Source organism: Rhagoletis pomonella, unplaced genomic scaffold (genome assembly GCF_013731165.1).
Source record: "Rhagoletis pomonella isolate Grant_MI unplaced genomic scaffold, Rhpom_1.0 Rhpom_scaffold_00004, whole genome shotgun sequence".
Lineage (NCBI taxonomy): Eukaryota > Metazoa > Arthropoda > Insecta > Diptera > Tephritidae > Rhagoletis > Rhagoletis pomonella.
Window position 1 is genome coordinate 16,683,528 of NW_023458558.1, and position 22,990 is coordinate 16,706,517.

The 22,990-nt window shown below is 32.1% G+C and overlaps 1 protein-coding gene across 1 annotated transcript in view; it reads right to left on the minus strand.

Annotated features, from left to right (window-relative positions):
- Positions 1-20,835, minus strand: part of LOC118737112 (stearoyl-CoA desaturase 5) — a 59,518-nt gene extending 38,683 nt beyond the window's left edge. Inside the window, exon 1 of the mRNA XM_036467409.1 lies at positions 20,601-20,835. The gene's annotated coding sequence lies outside the window, so the exon portion shown is untranslated. The remainder of the gene's footprint in view (positions 1-20,600) is intronic.
- Between the last annotated feature and the right edge of the window lie 2,155 nt (positions 20,836-22,990).

Genomic DNA, 22,990 nt, shown 5'->3' on the forward strand with positions numbered 1-22,990 from the left:
TAAAATATAATAAAATAAAATAAAATAAAATAAAATAAAATAAAATAAAATAAAATAAAATAAAATAAAATAAAATAAAATAAAATAAAATAAAATAAAATAAAATAAAATAATCGAAGGGTCATACAAAAATCTGTAATACTATCTACAACGTCGATAGTTGGTAAATTTCTGAATATAAATTAGCATTAAGAAACAGAAAAACTTGCAACTGTGTAGTATTGTCAATATCCGTTTGTAACTAATCTGTAGACTATATTTCTCTTATACTAGTTTATAATCAATAGTGTTAAGTGTTTTGTTGTATACCAACCAATACTTGATGTGAACCCGTAACGGAGAAACAATAAAAAAAAAATATTAAATTAAATTAAATTAAATTAAATTAAATTAACTTAAATTAAATAAAAATAAAAATAAAAATAAATAAAATTAAATTAAATTAAATTAAATTAAATTAAATTAAATTAATTAGAAATTAAAACAAAATTAAATAAACTAAAATAAAATAAATTGAAATAGCTAAATAATTGATGCTTACATTTTTGCATGGCTCAGCACAGTTTTACGCCGTAAAGAGGAGGTGAAGACCGCTTATATTTTATATTCTGATCTCTCTAACATACATTTCTATATTCATTTTCATTTCACCCATGGACACGCGTACGTTTTAATTACAATATTTACATATATTAGTGTGTACCCGACTGTTTTTTGCATACTCACTATATTATTTCCTCAACAAAGAATTTACATGTATGTGCCCGTGAGTTTAAGTAGTTTAAGTCGGGATAGGCTATTTCACTTTTAAAGCAATATTTCATTGTGTTCACAAACAGTATTTTAACGATTGGCTAGTCATAGGTGTAGTTTAAGAGGCAGTTTAATCTCAAACCTTTTAAAGTTACATAAACGACTTTAACTCACACACAGATACGTATGTATTAGAGATGTTAATTTTTCAGCTTTCTCCGATACCGGGATTTTTGGGTTTGCCGTTATCATAATCCCGGGATCCCGGATTTAGATATTCATTACTTTTCAACAACTTAAATCGAAGAAATTGGTTATATATTGTTTGAGAATCTCTCCCACCATAAAATAAATAATAAACAAGTAATTTTTAGCAAAAAAAGGTTAATAAATGGGTTTGAAACCTACATTTTTTAAAGTGGCGTTTTTATTTTTTTCTCTCTGACTTCAAGATTTACTTTAAAGGACTTTGTAATTTCAAAGATAGGATTAATACCAAAAATTATTTAAAAAATTCAGTGCAATGTAAAATAAAAATTGGGTACCAAGAACAAGAGGAAATTTCTTTAAAATTTAAAAATTAAAATTTTTTGGATTCACAAGGCGAATAGGTAAGTTATTAAGCTGATAAAGTTAGAAGGACGAAATTCGAAGTTTATATAAGTCCTTAACATATAATTTTTTCAAAAACAAATATTACAAAATTTCAAGGATTAATTAAATAACAGAATATTTTCACTACTTACCAGTCATTCTGCACCAAAAACTTGAATCTGTTGAAATTCTAAAGGATTTCCTCTTTAATTTGATATCCATACTTCTTCTCTAAGCACATTTCTCAGAATGTTTTAAATCATTTTTGAATTACTGACGTCAGAATGAAAAACTATAAACATAATTTTACTTTATTTGGCCCATAGGGTTTTATGTGAAACCGTGAAGATTTATTTGGCATATTTTTTGTGTTAATTGTAAAACTTGTTATTGTTTATAGCATTGTTATATCTATGCATGAATGACATGTACAGTGAATATAAATGATGAAGTTTAGGAATTTTATTTTTAAGTTTTGTGTTGTTGAATGACAAATATTTTTATACCAAATTTGCGGACAAATATTAGAACAAAAATTGTTGCATATATTGTGAAAAATTTGCTGTGTCAATGCTTTCTTTGTTCCGGCAGTGTACATACGTATATAAAAATATTTTAAATTAAATGTACGCATGAGTTGTTCTATAGTTTCAGGGTCCATTACCAGCTATATGGAGGCAGATAGAAAAAAGTCATGGTGACAGTTGATAAAAAAAAACCGGTTGGACTTAGAAAGTGAAAAGTAAAAGTCACAAATACCACATTTCACATTATTTACACACCCCCTTCTTCGCGAACGATACATTCCCAAAAAAATACGGGAATCGGCGCGATACCGAGTAATCGGTTAAGTTGCCTTAGGCGATTAACCCATTCAGGAAAAGGTTTACCTTTTCAACTGTAATCAATTATCTAAATATCGTTGAATATCCAGGTGAAGGTATTTATCATTTATTTGGTAGTTTCCTATTTTCTTTCGAAAAATTTTACTTTTAAATGTAGATGCTAAAGATTATTATTAAAAAAAAGTGTAAGTACCGGCCCTTCAGGTCTTGAAATTAGACAAATGTTTTAGAGAATTTCATGTACTTTTAGAATATATAACTTGATCTTGCGCGCGACTTTGCAAATATATGTAATTTTTGATTTTCAGCCTCTTATTACATAATTTCGCGAAAGAATTTTTCGAACAATGAAAAAATCTCACTAAACATTGGGAAAAAAGTTAGTATTTACACCTAAGTCATTTTATAGTATAACCTTTTTTTCTAAGAATGAAAGCAGGAAAAAAATTTTAACTAAATTTCCATCATATTTAACGACTGAGCCCACATTTTTTGTGACTTTTGGACGTTGTAGTGATCCAATCATCACCATATTTTATATTTAGGGTTTTCTAATAAAAGAGAGAGCACAAACTAAATTTCATCGAAATCGGATGAAATTTAATGTTTCCGCCCACAAGAGTAGAAGGCGTGGCAATTATGCCATTTTTACCAAATTTCATAATTCGCTTTTCTAAATGTCATGTCAAGTTTCGGTGAAATCGGATCACTGTGCGCCGCGACAAAAAAAAAAACGTTAACAATTATTTAAATACGAAGTAAAATTTTTCGCTTATTCTGAATACTAAAATTTCGCAAGCGTTTTAAATACTATTCCGATTATTAAAAATCTGTTCACAAAACGTACATAATACATACTTTTATTTTCTATATGAATATGAACACATCGATGGTCCTGTGCAATAACGACACAATTCAAAATTCGAAAAATAAAAACCCTTGCTACTCTTAAGTGGTTCATGTCTCTAATCCTACTCAAATCCATGTATAATCTTTAGAATCTTACTTTAGTTATCCTTACTGCTTAGATTAGTAAGGATTGGATATGGATTAGGCAAGGATTAGAGGCAAAACAGTAGTAACAGTTTTCATTTTCTGAATTTTGAATTGTGTCGTTATTGCATATTGGCATATGGAATTTCACATAAAGTATAGCTAATCTAGCACCACGTACTATAAAAATATTTACACATATTTAAGTATATATATGTATGTACATATTTAGGTATACATACGTAGGTTCTTGCGATGACTTATTGACCCGGCTTTGAATGCGATCGATACTTTTTCATTTGTGTATTAAAGTTGTGACATATACTTGGGAACGGTTTTTGTTTTTTGTGAAAGTGGCATAAATTAATGCCGCTTGACTTCAGTGATCATTTACCTTTATCTGAACGCGTCCGTTATGGTACTGCGTCGATAACGGAAGGCCTATCGCTTTAAGAGATCAGAAATGGCGGACTGTGATGTTTTTAGCGAAACAGAATTTAGGAAACTCATTCAATGAGTGCCATTCAGTTGCACTTGCAGAGGTGCTGTTAAATTTTGCTGCTTTAGCTTTTTTTCGCTGCCTCTAACTTTTCTATTTTACCAGACTTGCTGTTCTGGAATTATTAACTCCAATTTTTTGTCAAAGCAGATTTCTTCTACCAAAGGGTCAGAATTCCGTGATTTTCCTCCAAACGTCAGTCGGATGATGGTTCCTACGACGAGTACCGTAACATATTCGCAGTTAAAACTCTTTCGAGACTGTTGCTGCTTGATCAAATATATGGAGGGGAGTCATTGGCATTGAGATTTTTGGGTAAAACTACCCTTTAAATGTTTTGTCTAACTGGAAGTTACAAATCAGCCTCGTCTGAATGTTCAAGTATTGTCTTTCCATTTCGAGAATATCCTCAATAATAAAATTAATTAAGAGAAAGTTTTCTAAGCAAAGAGACGTATGTGCCCACCGTTGCAATATTCGTTTAACAGCATTTTGCACTATTACAATAATAACAAATCGATTTAAGTTAAATTTTGTAAATGAAAATACAGTGTTAACATACATACATACGTACTTGTTTTTAAATATGTACGTATTCATATATGCAGGGATTATATCCACTTGGTTTTCGATTTCTATTACAGCCGTTAAGGTCAGCTGTAAACCGGGTAGTAAAGTAGATTTTGATAGCTTAAATTTTCACAGTTATTTTCCTTGCAAAGATTAATAAAAGTAAATTAAAATATTAGTAACTAGTTATATAACGCTGCAGCAGATTATGTATAGATACACATATGGGGCAATCCATGTCAAATCGACTAATGGCTGGAATCGCCCATTTTTACTTTGGATTAATTTTGTTCAGAACTTTTCCTTTGTTATACATTCTGCCATGTTATATATTCTGCCAAAATAAAAACTAAATTATTTTCCAAATTTTTGCAAAACTCTAAATTTTACTAATATGAGGGATTTTGCAAATTCGTTTTTGGAATATCTGAAAAACTATTATAGCTACAAGAATGGCTCTGGTCTCATTTTAGGGCTATAGAAGCAAAATATATACATACATATATTAAAAAAGTTCGAAAAATAAAAAAATTTCAAATTTTTAAATTAAGGGAATTGTTTAAGCAAAAACTCATATAAATTTAAGGCTACATATTTTAACACAAAACCTCAAGCTGATCTAGCAGCAGAGGTGTTAAAAATGCTTGCAAAATAATATTTAAATACAAAGTATGAATACTTCACAAAACAAGTATTTGAAATAGAAATACAAACTACTTTTACAAAATGTACTTGAATACAAAATACTCATTTTGAAAATAGTAATACATTTGAAAATACTTTTGAAATCACTCGTACATACAAACTTCTAAACAAACTAACAAAAAATTCAAAAATTCTTTTTTGCTTGCAATGAAAAAGTGAAGAGAAGAGAATGAGTAAATTTGCAATTTGTGTATTGGCCTCGCACGATCTTCTTGCATTGTGAGTAAACCGAGTGCGAAAATTTTCAAATGCAAAAAAATTAAATAATATATATATATAAATATAAAGGATAACTTTATTATATGACGAATAATGAAGAAAAAAAAGATCTTTAAAAATACAAATACTGCTAAAAAAAAAAATATTTAAAATATAAATACAAAATACTCTGTCAAAACTTTATTTAAATACAAGATACAAATACGTATTTTGAGTTTTTTATTTGTCTTTTAAATACTTATTTGGCTTTGTAAATTGATGTAAACAATTTTTATTTAATTAAATTTAAGTTTTAATTTAGCGCCTTTTTTAAGTTTAGAACCATTTTTTTTATTTTTTTTTTCGTTTTCGATTCCAACCATTGGTTGATTTTATATATATTTATATTGATGTATATAAATTGAAATATGAAAATATACATACATATATGTATGTGCAAGCATTCAGTCTCAATAACATCATATGTATTTATCAATCATTGTAAACTAATTTAAATCTAAATATTCAGCCAGGTATATAAGAGTCAATTATTGTAAAGAGCAGTGTGAAGGTAGTGCACGTAAGACGCGCTCAAAGACGTTCATATAAATATATGTACATACATTTCTATATAAGTATGAATGTATGTAAGTGTCATTCCATAAAATATTTACACCTCAATATTTTTTTTTTTTTTGGGTGAAATTAATTTGTTCGTATTCTTTATCGAAAAAAACAAGACACCATTTTTTTTTTTATTTCGTCATGACATTCGAAAATCACAAAAAAAATTCTCGAAATTTTGAACTCACAGAGAAGTATCTTTTTTCAATTAGTTGCAGTTAATTAACTATTTGTCCGAGAAAATGAATTAATTATCGAAGTGTGCGTAATTACCTCGGCTTTCCATGAGAGTTTGAGATAGATTAAGATAAAAAAAAAATTTTGCAATAAAAAAATTTAATTTTTTTATTTTTCCATTAACTATACCATGTTCGAGTCTTTTCATACCTGCATACATAAAGTTTCACAAAGTTTATACCTAAAGTGTATGCACGAAAAAAAAAATATTGAGATGTAAATATTGTATGGAATGACCCATATGTATATTCCTACAAAGAGCTAACAATATTCATAGTATCTATATCCGTACATGTATTTATATGGAAGAAAATGTACGCTTAAATACAGACATAAATTAAATAATAATAATATGATTTTGTTTTGCTTAATTATTTATTAAATGTACTTCCCCTCCCACCTTCAGTTCATACATTTTGAAATATTTCTGCTTCAAGTCTGTATGAACTAAAAGTGTGAAATTTATGAACTAAAGGTGGACATGGTAGCATTATTTATTAATACGCACTGTTTTCTTGAGTATTCATTGAAATCCGTTTTTGGGCCTAGATTGAAGTGATTAAATGAATTCTTAATTACTTCCACATTGCTATTACAGATCCTGTTTTTCGATTACGTGCACGCAGGTGCATGTGTATATGTATATAAGTAAGTAAATGTCTACATTTGCACAAATACAGCTGTTATATTTGATTTAGTATACATTTATAATATGATTTGATATGAAATAATTGCTTAACCCATACTAAGATGAAAAAACTCCAATTCACGATTTGTCATTACTAGTTTTATATCGCAATTGTTTTGCGGAAAAAGTAAATAGTAATTAATACTATCGAGACTTTTTTCGGTGAGCATTGGCCCTCCGCTAATTTAAAGTAGTTTTATCATTCTAACTTCTTCTTCGTCTTCTGGATTGGCGCCGATTTTAATCCGCCGCACTATGCCTACATATGTATGTACTAAAATCTCGTCTGCGCACTAGGCATACGAAAGATATCAATCCCTCCGAGTTTACCTTAGAATGTATGCAGTAATACGACGCGTGAACGTGTAACCTTCTCGGAGGTGCCACGGCGGGTTCTAATATTTCCAACTCAAATTTAGTAACCTGGCCTTGATAAAATACCACTTGTCATTACTGTACCTAAATGCCTCAAGAGGTATACATACATCATGATAGCTTTAGATTATAAGGCCGAAGCCGGCTCTACCTCTTCTATTAAGTGAAATTTTTTCAGTCAGTACGGCACTTTTAAAATAAATTTCCATAACTAATTTAAAATACTCCCACAGATTATCTATCCTTCCAAAGATATGCATTAAGAAAGTTTTATTATGTATGGGAGACGACATGCCTCCTCTTTTTTCCCATGAGCGTTTGATAAATTTTGCATACACAACTCCATACCAAGTTCAAGTATTCTTCCACAAACCCTTCCAGGGAAATGTGGCAAGTAAACTTCAATTTGTACGGGAAGTGCCACGCCTCCTTTTCTGATAACCCTTATTTTCTTCCATAAGTTTTGAATTAATTTTCTACATACATCTCGGTGCCAAGTCCCAGTCCTCTGCAATAAACACCTCCAGAGATATGCAGCATAGAAAAATCAATTTGGATGGGAGTTGCCACACCACCTTGTCCAATAACTCAAACTTGTCTCCATAAGTATGGGATTAGTTTCACATACATACATACATATGTATTTCCATACCAAGCTTGAGTACTTTACCCCAAATATTTGAAGAGATATGCAACATGAAACTTCCATAAACGTCCATTTTTCTCTGTGAGAATGAATTTGACTTCACATACATGGCTCCATACCAAGTTACAGTTATCTCCCACAAATACTTCCAGAGATATGTATGTATTATGAAAACGCCAATCTGTATGGAAGGGGCCTTGAGTTATAGGAATTACTTTCAGTATAAGCTAGTACTATCGAAAATATCTGATAGTGGACAGAAAATGAAAATTCTGAGGAGTGCGCTAAGTCCGATAAAGGTCAGTATGCAGCTCTCACGAAAACGGTCAAGAAAAAATTGCCATTATTTCGTGTGTGTGTGTGTGTGTGTGTCCAAGGAATTTTGACATCTGATGCTTCACCATTTGCTTCACAGCCATTTTCCTCACTCTTTTCTCAAGATATAATGGAACGGGTATATATTTCTGTTGCAAACATGGTTTGCCTTGTGCTCTTTTTTTACAAAAAAAAACTTTAGAAGCCCGTAGTAGAAAGCGTAGCAAATTTCTTAAGAACTGCGTACTGTCTTAAGGAAATTTGACACAAGACAATTTCTTAGCCATTTCTTGTACGTCATTTTTTATGTAGTTTTTGCTTTTATTAATAGCTGCATACTGGCCTTAAGGAAGGAATTTTTGAAATATCCCTAGCTTCCGTAGAAAAAATTTATATTTTTTTTTTAATGTAAGAATCTAGTTGTTTACTTACTTGTAAATGGATATGTATTTTCAAATATACGGAAGTTTAAAAATTAGTTAAGCTTTAGGCATGCAAGTTTTAAAATTAACGAAATCGTTAAAAATATATTTCAGAAATTAGAAGTTTAAATAGTAGTACATAATTCAATGCGGCAAAAAAGAACAAGAAGAACAAGAATTTAGCGAGGGTTACATACATACATACATACGTACTTTGGCAGGGTGATGGCCACTAGCCCTTCGGAAGTAACTTTTAACAATCATTAAATTATGCTAAATTTGTCTTCGTATGTTTTAGCATACAAATGTACGTATATAAATATTTATGTATGCATGTATGTATTTGGACATGCTCATTTGTATGAATGTAGTTTTTTTTTGTTTTATAAACAACATTTAGTTCTAGATGTTACGAACATAACAATATAACAAATGCCAGAACGTAGAAAGTACAAGTGGAGAATTTTCATACCCGGCGCACGAATTCATTAAAGGTACAGTTTTTGTGTATTGATGAATGTTACCGTTACACAGATGCGTGTAATCACTATCCGATTTGAAATATTTTATGTTGTCACACCTTTCATTTTCCAAAGCTTTACAATGATCAAATTTTTGGCTAAAATATGACTAAAAATATCAAATCTGGGCACTTTGACATCAGCGCAGGTACACTCCCAGTCATCTGAATAGCGCACGCTTTCGATCGTCAGTATGTAGAGTTTTCGTAATGCGTAACGCCCTCGAAAAAAATCTCAACAATTCTGAATAAAAATTAGAAAATTTAGATAAATTTTTTTGTTTTTTTTTTTTTAATTTATTGAATTTCTTTATGTTATAGAATTAACTATATTTTTATACAAAAAATTACGAAAAAAAATTATCAACTAAAACATAGTTCCATATACAGTGTCATCATACGTTCTCTACGAAGCGAACGATTAAACGACACTTTGCAATGTTTGTCTCCATATCAAATCTGACAAGAGATGACGGAAATAAATCCTCTTCCCACCCCGTCGGAGAAACACAACCAACACAAACAAACGTTGATATACTCTTGTGCACAAGTGTGCTTGGGTATAAAAAAGAAGAGGGATACCTACCAATCAAACCTGTTCCTAAATCGTGTATGCTTAATTACAATAACATCTTTATCAATATTCAACTGTACGTATGTATGTGTGTTCCTAAAAATAAATTTTTTTAGCAAAAAATCATTCCTAATTTATTTTGCTTCAAATATTTTCGTTTGTTTGATGTAAAACCATTTTGATACCATAACAGGTTTTCAGTACATGATTTGGTCATATTTGTTGTTGTTACCTCATAGCACTCACCAACACCTCTGGCACGTGACTCATCTATTGATCGAGGTTTCTTGACCCTTTTCACAAAATAAATATTTACGCTGTGCTTTATGTTTATTGTTCTTTTTTTTACTTTACTGACCTTCAACAACAGCGCACTAGGAAATCAAAATACTGCCATGTCCAGCCTAACTGGATTGCGAACTTTTGATTACCGTTTCAGCCTCACCTTCATCTGCATGTACGAGTGTACATACATACATACATACATACTCACATAGATATTTACTAAAGCTCGTTTTTTTATCGGAAGTGTGTAAGAGTCTAAATTTTCTGTGCAAATATATGTATGTATCAAACAAAACATTAGCATACTTGGGCTACATTGGGTCAAGTTATCGTTATAGCCGGCCCTTCCTAATTTTTCTACAGCTCTGTATGAATTTCCTCTCATTTAATTGGTTAAAATTCATAAAATATTCAAATATGCAAATTTTATAGTTTACTTGGATATTGTTGCTTTATAAAATTCGTGTTTTTTTTCTTCTTGTGACATCAATAAAGTTGATGGCCCAAATTAATATGCCGGCTATTTATTTAATGTAAATATAAACAGCAGCCTTTGCTGATCAGCATTTTTTTTTTATATTAATCTATCCACCATTGCGCACAACCGTAATTATTAGCTTTTGCCATTTTCAATGCTAGCCAAAATATTTACCACATCGAGGTAAGAGTACCTATGTGTGTATAGAGGATACGAAGAAAAAACCTTCATGGATTTTGCATTGACATTGACTTTGACCGAAAATCCAGCAGCCGAAAAATCAAGAAAACGCAGTAAGAAAAAATTTTGCATTCATTGAGCTGCAGCAGCAGCAAATGGTGTTTGACTAAATAAGAGAGACAACGTTTAATAAAATTTTAAAACCCAATGACTGACATACATACATACACTTAAAGTTACATTTAGTTATTTATGTATGTACATATCGTTGTTTAAAGTACAAAACCGCGTATCAAGAAAAAGAGAAACCTCGTATTTGAGGTTGCCAAGCTTTTGTAGTCCTATTTCAAAACGGTTCTCTCTTTCATCCCTAATTAACTCGCCCTCTGACATCTCTATATAGATATTTAAGCATAAATCAATAACGGCTTGATGTCAAGAGCTTCCGATGAGCAAATATCTTTTGGCGCAAATGTCAGTTACGAGATGCAGAACGACGATACGCGGTTTTGTACTTTAAACGACGATATGTACATTTACAGTGTGACTAACTACGCGTTAATCGATACATATGTATATACATACATACACATATGTTAGGTAAAGCCGGCAAAAAGTGGACACTGCGCCACACTATGGGCTCCCCCGGGCGTAAAAAATTCAGAAAGTTTAAAAATTAAAAAACAATTTTTTTTTTTAATATTTTCTCTGATTATCTGATTTCAAGAGGGGTTATATAATTTATCTCTAGAAAAAATCGAAGAAGAATTAGTGTAACCCTGGAAAACCCTCTTTGAAAAAAAATTTCGAAACAAAAATTTCTTATATGCACCTCTTTGCCACTCTTACCTCATTCAACTTATTAATAAAATTGAATTTGACCGTTTAAATAGGTGGCAACCCTATTAAAAATGTTTTCGTAATAAAAATTTTTCCTACATGTCGTTCGTTTGGCATTAATATTTTAAAATTTCGATGAACTTATAGTTTCAAAAGGAGTTTAAATATTTACGAAAGTGGCATACCTTTCAAAATCGTTGTTGTTTTTCCACAACATTTTTCATGAAAAACGGCCTCAAGCTCAATAAAATTGTGAAATGTACTATACATAATTGTAATTTGGCCAAAAAAGCGAAAACCAAATAAAAAAAAAACAAAAAAGAAATATTATATAAAAAAATGTTAAAAGCTAAAACAAAATTAAATTTGATTTTAAGCTTAATGCTTCGAGGGACATGAGAACTTTATGTTAATTTATTATATTGGTTAGTTATTATACATATAGTACTCATGGTTATGCTTATAAAAAGGTAGATTTTATTTATTGTATATCTACTTTCACTTATTACAATATTTTTTTTTTGACAATTAAAAAAAAAATAAACGAATCTTAGTAGAATCCAATTCTACTTATTCTACTTATATATTACAAGGGTTAATTGTTTTTTCTGCTGGTATAAACTGTTTTTTTTTTTAATTGATAAAATCAAACAACCAACTTTTTGGTAATTAATTTTTTATCGTTTTCCCCGTCACTTGAAAACATTACCCTGGGATATAATGGGTTAAAAATTAAATTTCCAAATAAATGGCATTGATCAGAAAAATTTCCTATAAGAAATTTTCTTCTTTTGGCAAATTTGTGTAGCCATTTTGATTTTCCAATTTTTTTAATTCGCATTGAGTAATGATTAGCCCAATCGAGATATTTAAATTCTTCCACAATCGTTTATTTGGTACCACTGTGCCCGACAGCTCCATCGCAGCAATGCAGTAGTTTTTACTTCTTGAGCTTACAATCATTTTATTTTTCTGTTTTGAACAGTAAGCGTTAGTAAACTGTCAACTTTAAAGCCGTTTTTATCGAGATTTTGATTTTTTTCTTAATTATGACACTGTTGCTGCAAACGTTCGATAGTTGTGTAGGTACATGACTGAAGTCAAAGACCACGTTTTGTTAACGCGGTCATAGCCGAAATTAGTAGTGGATAAACAAATAAAAAAAAAACACTAGCAGCAACGGCAACCGCAACGAACACCGAAGCCAAAACAAAAATGCATTTTCTTGTAAAATCCATAAATTTACATAATTTACAAATATTTATGTATTGTAATTGTTTAAAAAGCCGGTAGCTAATATTGGGGAAACCCCATTACTGGGTATGCATCAGCACTAAGTACTCGATTAATTATGAGAAACTAGCAAACGCCCGTCATGCTTCGCAACAACTTCAAAAGCGATTTTGCGTTGGCCATTGCCAAAATAGTATTGCAAAGCAAACCGAGGGCTTATATTCAATACCCTCTATCTGCAATTTTTACAAAAACTACTTTGTGATGTTAGAAACCATGTGGGACTTACCACCCTATCATCACTGATGTTACTTCTTTTCTTATATGTGGTGGGGTGGGACATTAGATGTGTGTTTGTTCTCTTAAAGGAGGACCAAGAATCCTCCGTTCACTGGCTAGTTGAGCTATGTGATCCTTAAATATTGTTTAAAGGGGGCTACTCATACACTTAACTGGTCTTTTTGAATATGGACGTGGGAGGTCGTGCCTTGCCTTGCGAATACAGCACCTATACACATACATACATACCCAGTGGAAAAATGTAGTGTATAGTAATCGAAAAAATAAGCAGTAAAACAACCCTTTTTCACATTCGAAAATGCATTTTTCCCCCCAGGGCGACGTCTTAAGAAAAGTGGGCATTCAATTTTGCATTACCTAATATCGCGAGAAATGAATCTGTTTTAATACGGATTTTTTTGAACTTTTTGAATACATTAGAATGCTGATTACATAGTTAGCAGTAATATAATCGAGAACTCATAAGAAATACATTATATTATTTATCACGCATGTAATGCATTACTACTTTTCCGTCTGGGTACATACATACATATTTTTACTTATATTGTATATATGTATGTATATTAATATTATATATGCGAAAGTGAGTTTGTTTGTTTGTTACGCTTTCACACTTTATCTATTCAACCGATCATCTTGAAATTTTGTGCACTAGTGTAATTTATCCCGACTTAAAATATGGGATAGCTTCTATCACGAATAGACAGGAGAAAGTGGCAACTTCCAAGCAAATGAGATTTTTCATACTGCACATCTCTGGAAATATTTGTGGCAGAGTAGTTCCATTACGGATATATAGAAAGTCAATACCATACTTATGGAGAAAATTGCAAGTTTTTAGAGAAGGTGGCATGGCATATCCCATATAAACTGAATTTTTCGTGCTGCATACCTATAAACGTATTTGTGGTAGAGTACTGGCTCCTGGTATGGAGATACATACATGAAATCAATCTCATGCTCATGGAGAAAATTTAAAATTATTGTTACCATGTAAACTGAATTTAAAAAGTCAAATTCAACTTGAATTAAGGGAACTAAGTATCTGAAATATGTTATCACAATGTGGGTATCAGATGAAAAAGGTTAAAAAGGTTTTAGTTTATAAATGTTTTGAAGTTATATAAAATATTAACATTAAAGAGTGTTAACAGATATTTTGTTTGAACATTTGGAAATTTTTTAGGGGTTTTAAGAAGGTTACCATCTGTTAAAATGTTTAATTCAGTTCAAATTATTTATTATTAAATAATTATTAAATAATTTATTAAGTTAAGTAAACTATTCCAATATGGCTATAATGGAAATGGTTTTAAAAAGGCCTTATTTGTAAATGACATTTAGGAGGGTTGCCAACTGTTTAAAAAATCACATCCAGCTTGCATTAAGTAAATAAGGCAAATGAAATATATATCACAACATGGCTTCAGACAAAAGAGGTTTAAGAAAGTTGCAGTTTGAAAATATTTGGAAGATGATTGCCAACTTTTTAAAAGTGGAATTTAATTAACTTATACACAAGTTATGTGATATAAATATTAAGGTATGCGCGCAAAATAAAAGATAGTTAAATGAATTATTACAATATATCAATATAAATGAGGGTTGCCATCTATTTCAAACGGCAAAATCAACTTGTTGTATTAAGGGAATTGGGTAATTCAAATATGTATCATAAAATTGGGTGCTACACGCAAAACGTTTAACAAGCGTTAATATGAAAAAAAATAAAAAATAAAAATGTGACAATCTCCTGTGCTTTTGGCTAAATTTTAATATGTTGTGTGTTATTGAAATAAAGCGCAAACTAGATTGAGAGAAATTCTATAATGATGAGCTTTCTGTTCTAGAGATATAAGCCATTGACTTTGCATTGTGTATTTGTCAGTGTAAGGCTTCAATGTCTGTTTGATTAGCACAGAAAATAAAGCCTCGATTTTTCGCTGTAAGTAGGTCTATTGCTCACACAATTCTTCTTTATCCATCCTTTAATTACCTTATGCATGAATATCTAGCGTTTGCTACTCCCTAACAAATCGCAAGACAGTATCACACAGCGGGCGGCCCAAACGGACATTCTGCGTGAGGGAGCGATTCGATTCCGCAAAATTTTTTTTCTGTAGAGTTTCCTTAAGTCGCATTATCTCCATGCCGATAACCAGAATCGACCGGTACCCTTAAATTCAATACAAACCAGACCTTTGCTTGAACTTAGCCGGTTCTCTCCAACAGAGTGATTGAAAAATAGACCGTTCAGAACTATGCAATCGTGAGAAACTGCGGTGGATACTTCAGCTATACTATAGTCCACATGTAACACAAATACAGTGACTCAACCAAATGACCACGTGTTGATTTGTTTTTTTAATATTTGAAATGTTTTCCGTGCACAAATTTTTTTTGTTATTTTTCTATAAAAATACCGTCTAAGCTTTAATCAAAACCATCTAAATCAAACTTTACAAAATATTTAGGAAAATTCAACATATTTTTATAAAAATTTCAACTTTTTAATTTGAATCTTTACAACATTTTTGAGCATACAGTTTTATAGCCCATACAATTTTAGTCTAATGAAGTGGAAGTTTTAACCGGCTGAAAATCGCGTTGATTTTTCAGAATTTTTTTTTTTAGACTGCTTTTGCGGTTTTTTATATAACAAGTATAATTTACAAAAACTGGCGTTGATTTTTTGAAATGTTGTTGCTAACCGTCTTTCGCACTTTTATTTAATAAGAAATTCTTGATTATATTGAAAAGAGTGCAAGAATCCATTCCCCAAAAATATTCTCAAAAATAAACGGGATTTTTTAGCGGTTCGAAGCTTGCACTATATTAGAGTAAAATTGTCGGGGCTATAAAACTGCATACCCAAAAATGTTCTAAAGATCCATTTAAAAAAGTTGAAATTTTTATGAAAATTTGTGGAATTTATATGGTGTTGGTTAAAGCTTGGACGATATTTTTACAAAAAATAACAAAAACATTAGCTAAAAAACATTACGAATATTTAGAAAAAATTGACACGAGGTCATTTTTTTGAGTCACTGGGCCTTTTAAATAAGTAAATTATTCGTTTGTCCAATTCGATTTCAACATCTACCCGCTCTGATTGGCAAACCCTTTATTTTTACTTTTAATCTGTTCAAGTATTTGCATACGCAAGTAGAGCCAATGGCTTTACAGTAAAAGCGCAAAATTAAGTAGATGCACACAAGGCTGTGATAATATATTTAAACTGTACGTGTTGTAAATAACTTAATTGCGAAATGGTGTTAAATAATTGTTTTTATTTATTTAATTTTTTAAGAAATATTGCCTAGATAGCCCCCGTGATTATGGCTTAGTAAAAAAAAATGTATTAAGCGGAAGATGCACATGTACGTAATACATGTGTAAGGAGTTCCCGTAATTAACATACATACGTACATACATACATAATTAGTTATATACATACATACATATGTACATATGTGTACAAATAAAATACGTGCGGAAATACGTTGACTGTATATCTTCATCTTAAATTAGAAAAGAGAGGCTTGCCCCAAAAGTTTAATGCCGACAATACAAGCATACAAAATTATTTGTACGAGTATTTATTTTAAAAGTTTAAGAAAAATATTAGATTTTGTTTAGAAAAGAACTCAAATTGTGCCTACATTTTGAAAGGACTGTTCAGAAATTGAGCCTTATGAATATGCATAAATTTCTCAAAATTTCAGACCATTCACTTAAATTTGTTTGAATAAATCGAGTAAAAGGGCTGAAATTTAAAAAAAAGCAATTGCTTAGTTTTTTATTCATAAGGCCCAATAAATTATTTGTATTCTTCTTTGGTGCTGTAACCGCGGAAGCTATTTTGGCCGAGCTCAGCACAGCACGCCAGTCGTCTCTCTTCTGTGCCAACTGACCCCAATTGCAAATGCCAATTGAAGCCATATCCTTCTCCACTTGGTCTTTCCATCGCAGTGGTGGTTTCCCTTTCGGTGTCCATCGAAAGGCATGGCCCAGCCGAAGGAGCCGCTGTAATTTAAGCTCATACAGCTCATCGTTCTATCGCCTGCGACACTCGCCGTCGCCTATGCTTAAAGACCCGTAAGTCCTCTGGAAAATCTTTCTCTCAAATACTCCTCATCGGATATTGTCATAGTCCATGATTCTGCACCAAATACCTACACGGTATTCGTACGTCGATAGAGGACTTTACTCCTGAATTGTCTATTCAGTCCAAAGTAGCACTTCCTTGCAAAAGTGACTCTGCGTTGGTTTGCGATGCTGACATTAAGGGTCAATCAGTTCGTTTTATCAGGCTTCGTCATCATCACAGTGAATTATTAGCTCTTCAAGTTATCTTTAACGTTTTCACAAAACAAATATTTACGTTTTGCTTCTTATTTCTTTTACTTCGTTGACCTTAAACAACAGCAAACTCGGAAATCCAAATGTACTGCTATGTCTCGTCTAACTGGATTGCGAACTTTGATTACTGATTCGGCATGACCTTAATCTGTATGTAAATATTATTACTTTTATTTGTGTCGGAAGTGCGAAGAAAACATTAACATATTTACTTAGGCTACATTGAGTCCATCAAGTTATCATTATTATGCGTCCTATACACTCAAACCAGTTAAATAGTATTTTTAATAAAGCGTACTCTACGCATATCAACTGGTCGTCCTAACGTTTGGTTGAGAAACTTAATGACTACTAAAGATTGGAAAAATATTTACGTTTCAGTTTTCCGACTGCCGTGTCGTACAAAAATCACTCTCTATAAGTCACTCACCATGCCTTTACCGGTGTATGGCGCGGAAGCATGGACAATGCAAACATCTGATGAAGCGGCTGTTAGAGTTTTGGGGAGAGAGATTCTGCGCGAAATTTACGGGGCTTTGCGCGTTGGCGATTGCGAACACCGCAGCTGATTTAAAGAGGCTAAATACCTACTATGCAAAAAAGTAGTAGTATCTATGAATAGAAAAGAAAGTAACATACACTGAGGGGAAAAATATTAAAGTAAATATTCAATTCAATTAAGCACATATTAAAATGACCGCGGCCGTTCTGAAAAAGCATTCATGAAAAAAATAATATTTAATTTGCATGTTGCCTGCACTGGAAACCGAACCCTTACCCTCTCTGAATATTAACAATTTGTGGCAAGTATCTTTGCGCATTCAGCTACAGCCAGACATATAAATTTAATTTTTAATAAGCAAATTTTTAAACGATAATCAAATTTAAAGTATTTATTTTTACTATGCAGTATTTCCCTCAGTGTAGGCTAAGGCAGCGAGCGGGAGCGAGACATCCGCCAGGTTATTCAACCTTCTATTATCCCGTCGATTGTTGTATGGGTCGTTTTATCGGCCCCCCTCTTTTCTAATAAATACTCTATATTTCATCACATTTAATTGGTTAAAGTGCATAAAATATTCAAATATGTAAAGTTTATAGTTTACTTGGTTACAATTAATAAAATTTATTTTTTTCTTCTGACACCCATAAAATGATGGACGAAATTAATATGGCGGCTCTTCATTTAATGGATGTCAATAAAAACAGCAACCAACAGTTAATATTTTTTTTTGTACGAACAACCGTAATTATTAGCTTCCATTTTCAATGCTAGCGAAATATCTGATCGAGGTACGAGAATAGATATTACGAAGAAAACACCTTCATTGATTTTGCATTGACATTGACTTTGACCGAAAATCTAGTAGCCGAAAAATCAAGAAAACGCCACAAGAAAAAATGTTGCATTCAGTGAGCCACAGCAACAACAAATGGTGCTTGACCAAAAGAGACAATGATTAATAAAATATTTAAATGCACTTACTTACATTTATATCCGCTATCCATTTGTATTAATGTCTAACTACATACATACAGTATGGTTCATATCTATAGCACCCTCATTTCGAAGTCATATTTTTTGCCACTTATGTTTATTTATTTATTTTTAACATTTTTCGATTGAAATACAGTTCATTCTCTAAAAAAAAAAAAAACTATAAGAACCCAAGGTTAAAACTTTGTAAAATACTAGAAACAAATTCAACAAATTTTCATCCTTTTAAAATTTTTTCTCAGAAGTGTTCGAATTTTTTGGGTACACAGTTTTATACCCCATTCAATTTTAGTGCAAGCTTTAAGTGCTAAAACTTAGCGTTGATATTTTTGGATTTTTTTGCAAGGGCGTTGCGGTTTTTCCATATGGGGGGGGGGGGCCAAAAATTAAAAAACAAAGGTAATTTTTAGCCATTTGAATTTTGGAAATTATTACACTAAAAATTTTTGGCCAAAAAAATTTTGAAATTTGGGGACAAATTTTTGGGATTTTTTTTTTGGAGCTTTCTACAAAGTTTTAAACTTGGGTTTATATGGGTTTTGTAAAATAAATAAATAAACACGTTGCAAACAAAATCACTTTGAAATGGGGTGCTATAGATATGACCCATACTGTACATACATGTGTGTTATCAAGCTTATGTTGATTTGTAAACAGTTTAACACACACATGATAGGTGAACCGGGCAAAAACGTGCGCGCGCAGCTCTTTTGTGGCAGTATAGTTTTTGTTATTTTTTTATGGCTCCGATTTACTGCTTTTAACTGCTGGTTGTCTGTGTGCACAACGTACTATGTAACTGGTTAAATTCACATACAATATATATTAATTTCTTTTCTGTTTACACTTGAAAATCTTTTAGCACAGCACCTTTTCAAACTGTATAAAAATTTCAAACTTTAATAATAAAAATAATTTTAGTTATTATTGATATTTAGTAACATTTTGACATATCTCTATGTTACGGTGAATAAGGTCAACACTAGAAATCTTCACTATTTGAATTCTTTACATTTGAGCAGTGGTTTGGCCAAAAATTATAACCTTTATAATTTTTTAAGATGCTTGCGTTTTCAAAGATTTTTTTAGCAGCTATATAAAACTGCAGGGTACCCGGCATCGTTTAGGGTAAATAACTGATAAAAAAAATTACGTCAATGGTATGTGCCACGCCTCTTTATTCTGACGCCCATATTCTCATACATATTTCAATTACCTCGCTCCCTCAAATCAAGGTTAATTTTTTTTAACAAACAATTTTTTTACAGGTGGAAACCCTCCTACGTAAAATTTTGAAATAAAGCGAGGCCATTTCGATTGATACCTATATCGGAATAATTTCTTCAATAACTTGAATTTAACTTTTTATATAGTTGGCCACCCTCTTAAAATAACTCACAAATATAATAAATGTTCAAACTAAAAATTTCTTAATATTAACTCGCTTGGCACCCATATTTTAAAAATAATTATTTTATAATTTGAATAAATCCGACCTTTCAAAGGGGTGCCAACCCTCTTCAAAATATATAAAGCTATAAACCTTCTCCTCAGCGCGATGAATATTTTGATGCCGATATTTTAATATTTCCTTAATAAAATTCGACTTTTCAAACAGAAATGGCCCTCTTCAAAATATAGTTGTCAAATTGGCTCAAAATTAATACATCCCTTTGAAGTGTATAAAGGGCAAGTTTCAGTTAAATAGGCGCACGTTTACTATATTTCCCCACAGTTTATATGGGGTCGGCACACTGTGCGACGTTCAGCAGCTGGGTACACGTCTGAAATCATAGACCACCGTTTTTTTCAATACCTTAACCACCGAAAAAAATGTTAAGTGAATAACAGAGACATACATACCTATGTATTAGAGTCCGACCGATTATTCGGCTTCGTTTTGCTGATTAATATGCCAAATTTTTATATTCGGCGGGACCTTTTTGCTATCTAGATTTTTTTGGCAACTCTAGAACGTTCTGGCGTCTATCACACATTCTCTCGCTTTTCGCAGTATTCATCCACTTGACGTTTCTCGCTGTCGAATATTCTACGTCATTCCTCGAACATTCTGCCATTTTCTAGTTGTCCGCTTCGCGTTGCCGCAGTATTCGCCACACTGTCCTCCACCTGCTCCCAACGCTGCAAGTCTTTCCAAGTAGACCACCTTCATCTTGGTTCTCGGTCTCCCAACAGTCTGGATTCGATACACTGCGTCATTCGGCCGCTTCCCAGTTACGTCGTTGTTTGAATGTGAAGCCTTTCTTCAACTGAGGCTTGTACATCAATACCAAATCGCCTTCCTAAGAACCCTCTCGACCCGTTGCGTTACTGGACATTGCCGGCCTCTGGTGGTCACCAGATCGTGTCTGTTCTCATGGGCACCCTTTTCGCCAGATTTATTCCGCTTCCTCTGTCTAATGACTACCACGCTTCGATCCTTGAGCTGCACTGCGTTTAGCACATCTTGCTAAATCCGGATACTCACGCTGAAACTTGCCTAGTGTTTCCGCATCTCGCTCCTCCGCCGAGTCAGTTTCATTGACCGTACATGTATAACCTCATACCGGGCCTCAGGCTTTATCGCTTGCCTTTACATCCTCTGTCGACCACGCCCTTTTCCTGTAAACTTCGAAGTGCGCCCACTGCTTCCACAGCCGCGTCCATTTCCGGCTACCGGCGTTTCACCCTTGTAGCGTCGTTCAGTGGCCTGCCGGAAACACCACCTGGCTTGCCATGACAACTTCCTTGTTGTGACTTCCTCTTCTTCACTGAGCAGGCGGAACCGTCACGCTTTTCCTGTATCGGTGAACCACTTCCTTCTCCTGACGAAACCATTCCGCCTTGTTTGAGAATCTCTCCTACCATGAAGTAAGTAATTATAAATGGGTTTGAAACCTACTTTTTTATTTAAAGTTGCGTTTTTATTTTTTCTCTCTGACCCCAGGATTTATTTTGAAGGAGTTTGTAATTTCAAAAATATGATTAATTCCAAAAATTGTTAAAAAAAATGCAATGCAATGTAAAATAAAAATATGGGTAACAAATGCAAAAGGAAATTTCTTTATTTGCCAAGAATAGGTAACTTTTAAGCTGACAAAGTTAGAAGAACGAAACTCGAGGATGTTATCGAGTTTATATAAGCCCTTAACATATAATTTTTTCAAAAACAAATATTGCAAAATTTCAAGGATGAAATTTTAAAATGACATTTTCAATATTTACCAGCCCTTCTGCACCAGAAACTTAAATCTGATTAAATTCTACAGGATTTTCTCATTAGTTTTATACCCATACTTCTTCGCTAAGCACATTTCTCTGAATTTTTTAAATTACTGACGTCAGAGTGAAAAACTACATAAAAACGCAATTTTGCCATATTTGGCCCATGGTTTTGCGAACATATTGATATTTGTGTTTAAAATTTACTATCGCGCGGTGTTAAATATACAATGAGCTAGACATTTATAAAAAAAAAATTAATTATTAAATAAAAAAAGAAATATAGCCAATGCTGGTCAAGAAAAGGAATTTCTATTATTGCCATCAGTGCAAATTACAAATCCCGAAAATCCCGGGATTACTTGCCAAGAATCCCGGGATTTTCAATATCTTAAAAAGTCCGGGATCCCGGGATTAACGTTCCTAATCCACACTTCATAACAAGTCACTAAAGAAACCTCGGCACCAAAAACTTTATTTAAAATTGTTGGCCTGTGTAATGTATCGCCGATGATATCACGAAGCGTAGTTTGGCGCTCGCAACTATCTAATTGCTAATATCTGAATTTATTATTTATTTTATTTTATATTTTAATTCTTTTTTGTATGTAGCTTTATCTGCTTCTTGCTGGTGATTTCGCTTCCTTGTTATTCAAAGCTTCAGTTCCGAATTGATAAACGAGTTAATTGATGCGCAGATTAACTAAAGTAGAGTGTACGTAGTCTTGTTTGTTTCTTCTCGTAATTTGTCTTGTATTTTTCCTCAAATGTGATGTATTCATATAAAAAAAAAATTATATTATAAAATTAGAATATCGATAAATTTTAGTCATTCACAAGTAACGCTAGCAGTTATTCGACAATTTATAGAAGATTCTCGATTCGTGTTGAAGCGGAAGAAGATATAGGAATGCGTGGATGTGTGTATATATTTATTTAAGTACTAATACTTATGCCAAAATTCTCTAGAAGTTGAAAGCTTACTTCACAAGCTCTTTTCTTAAGTTTGAAAACCAACCCGGTTTAATGTA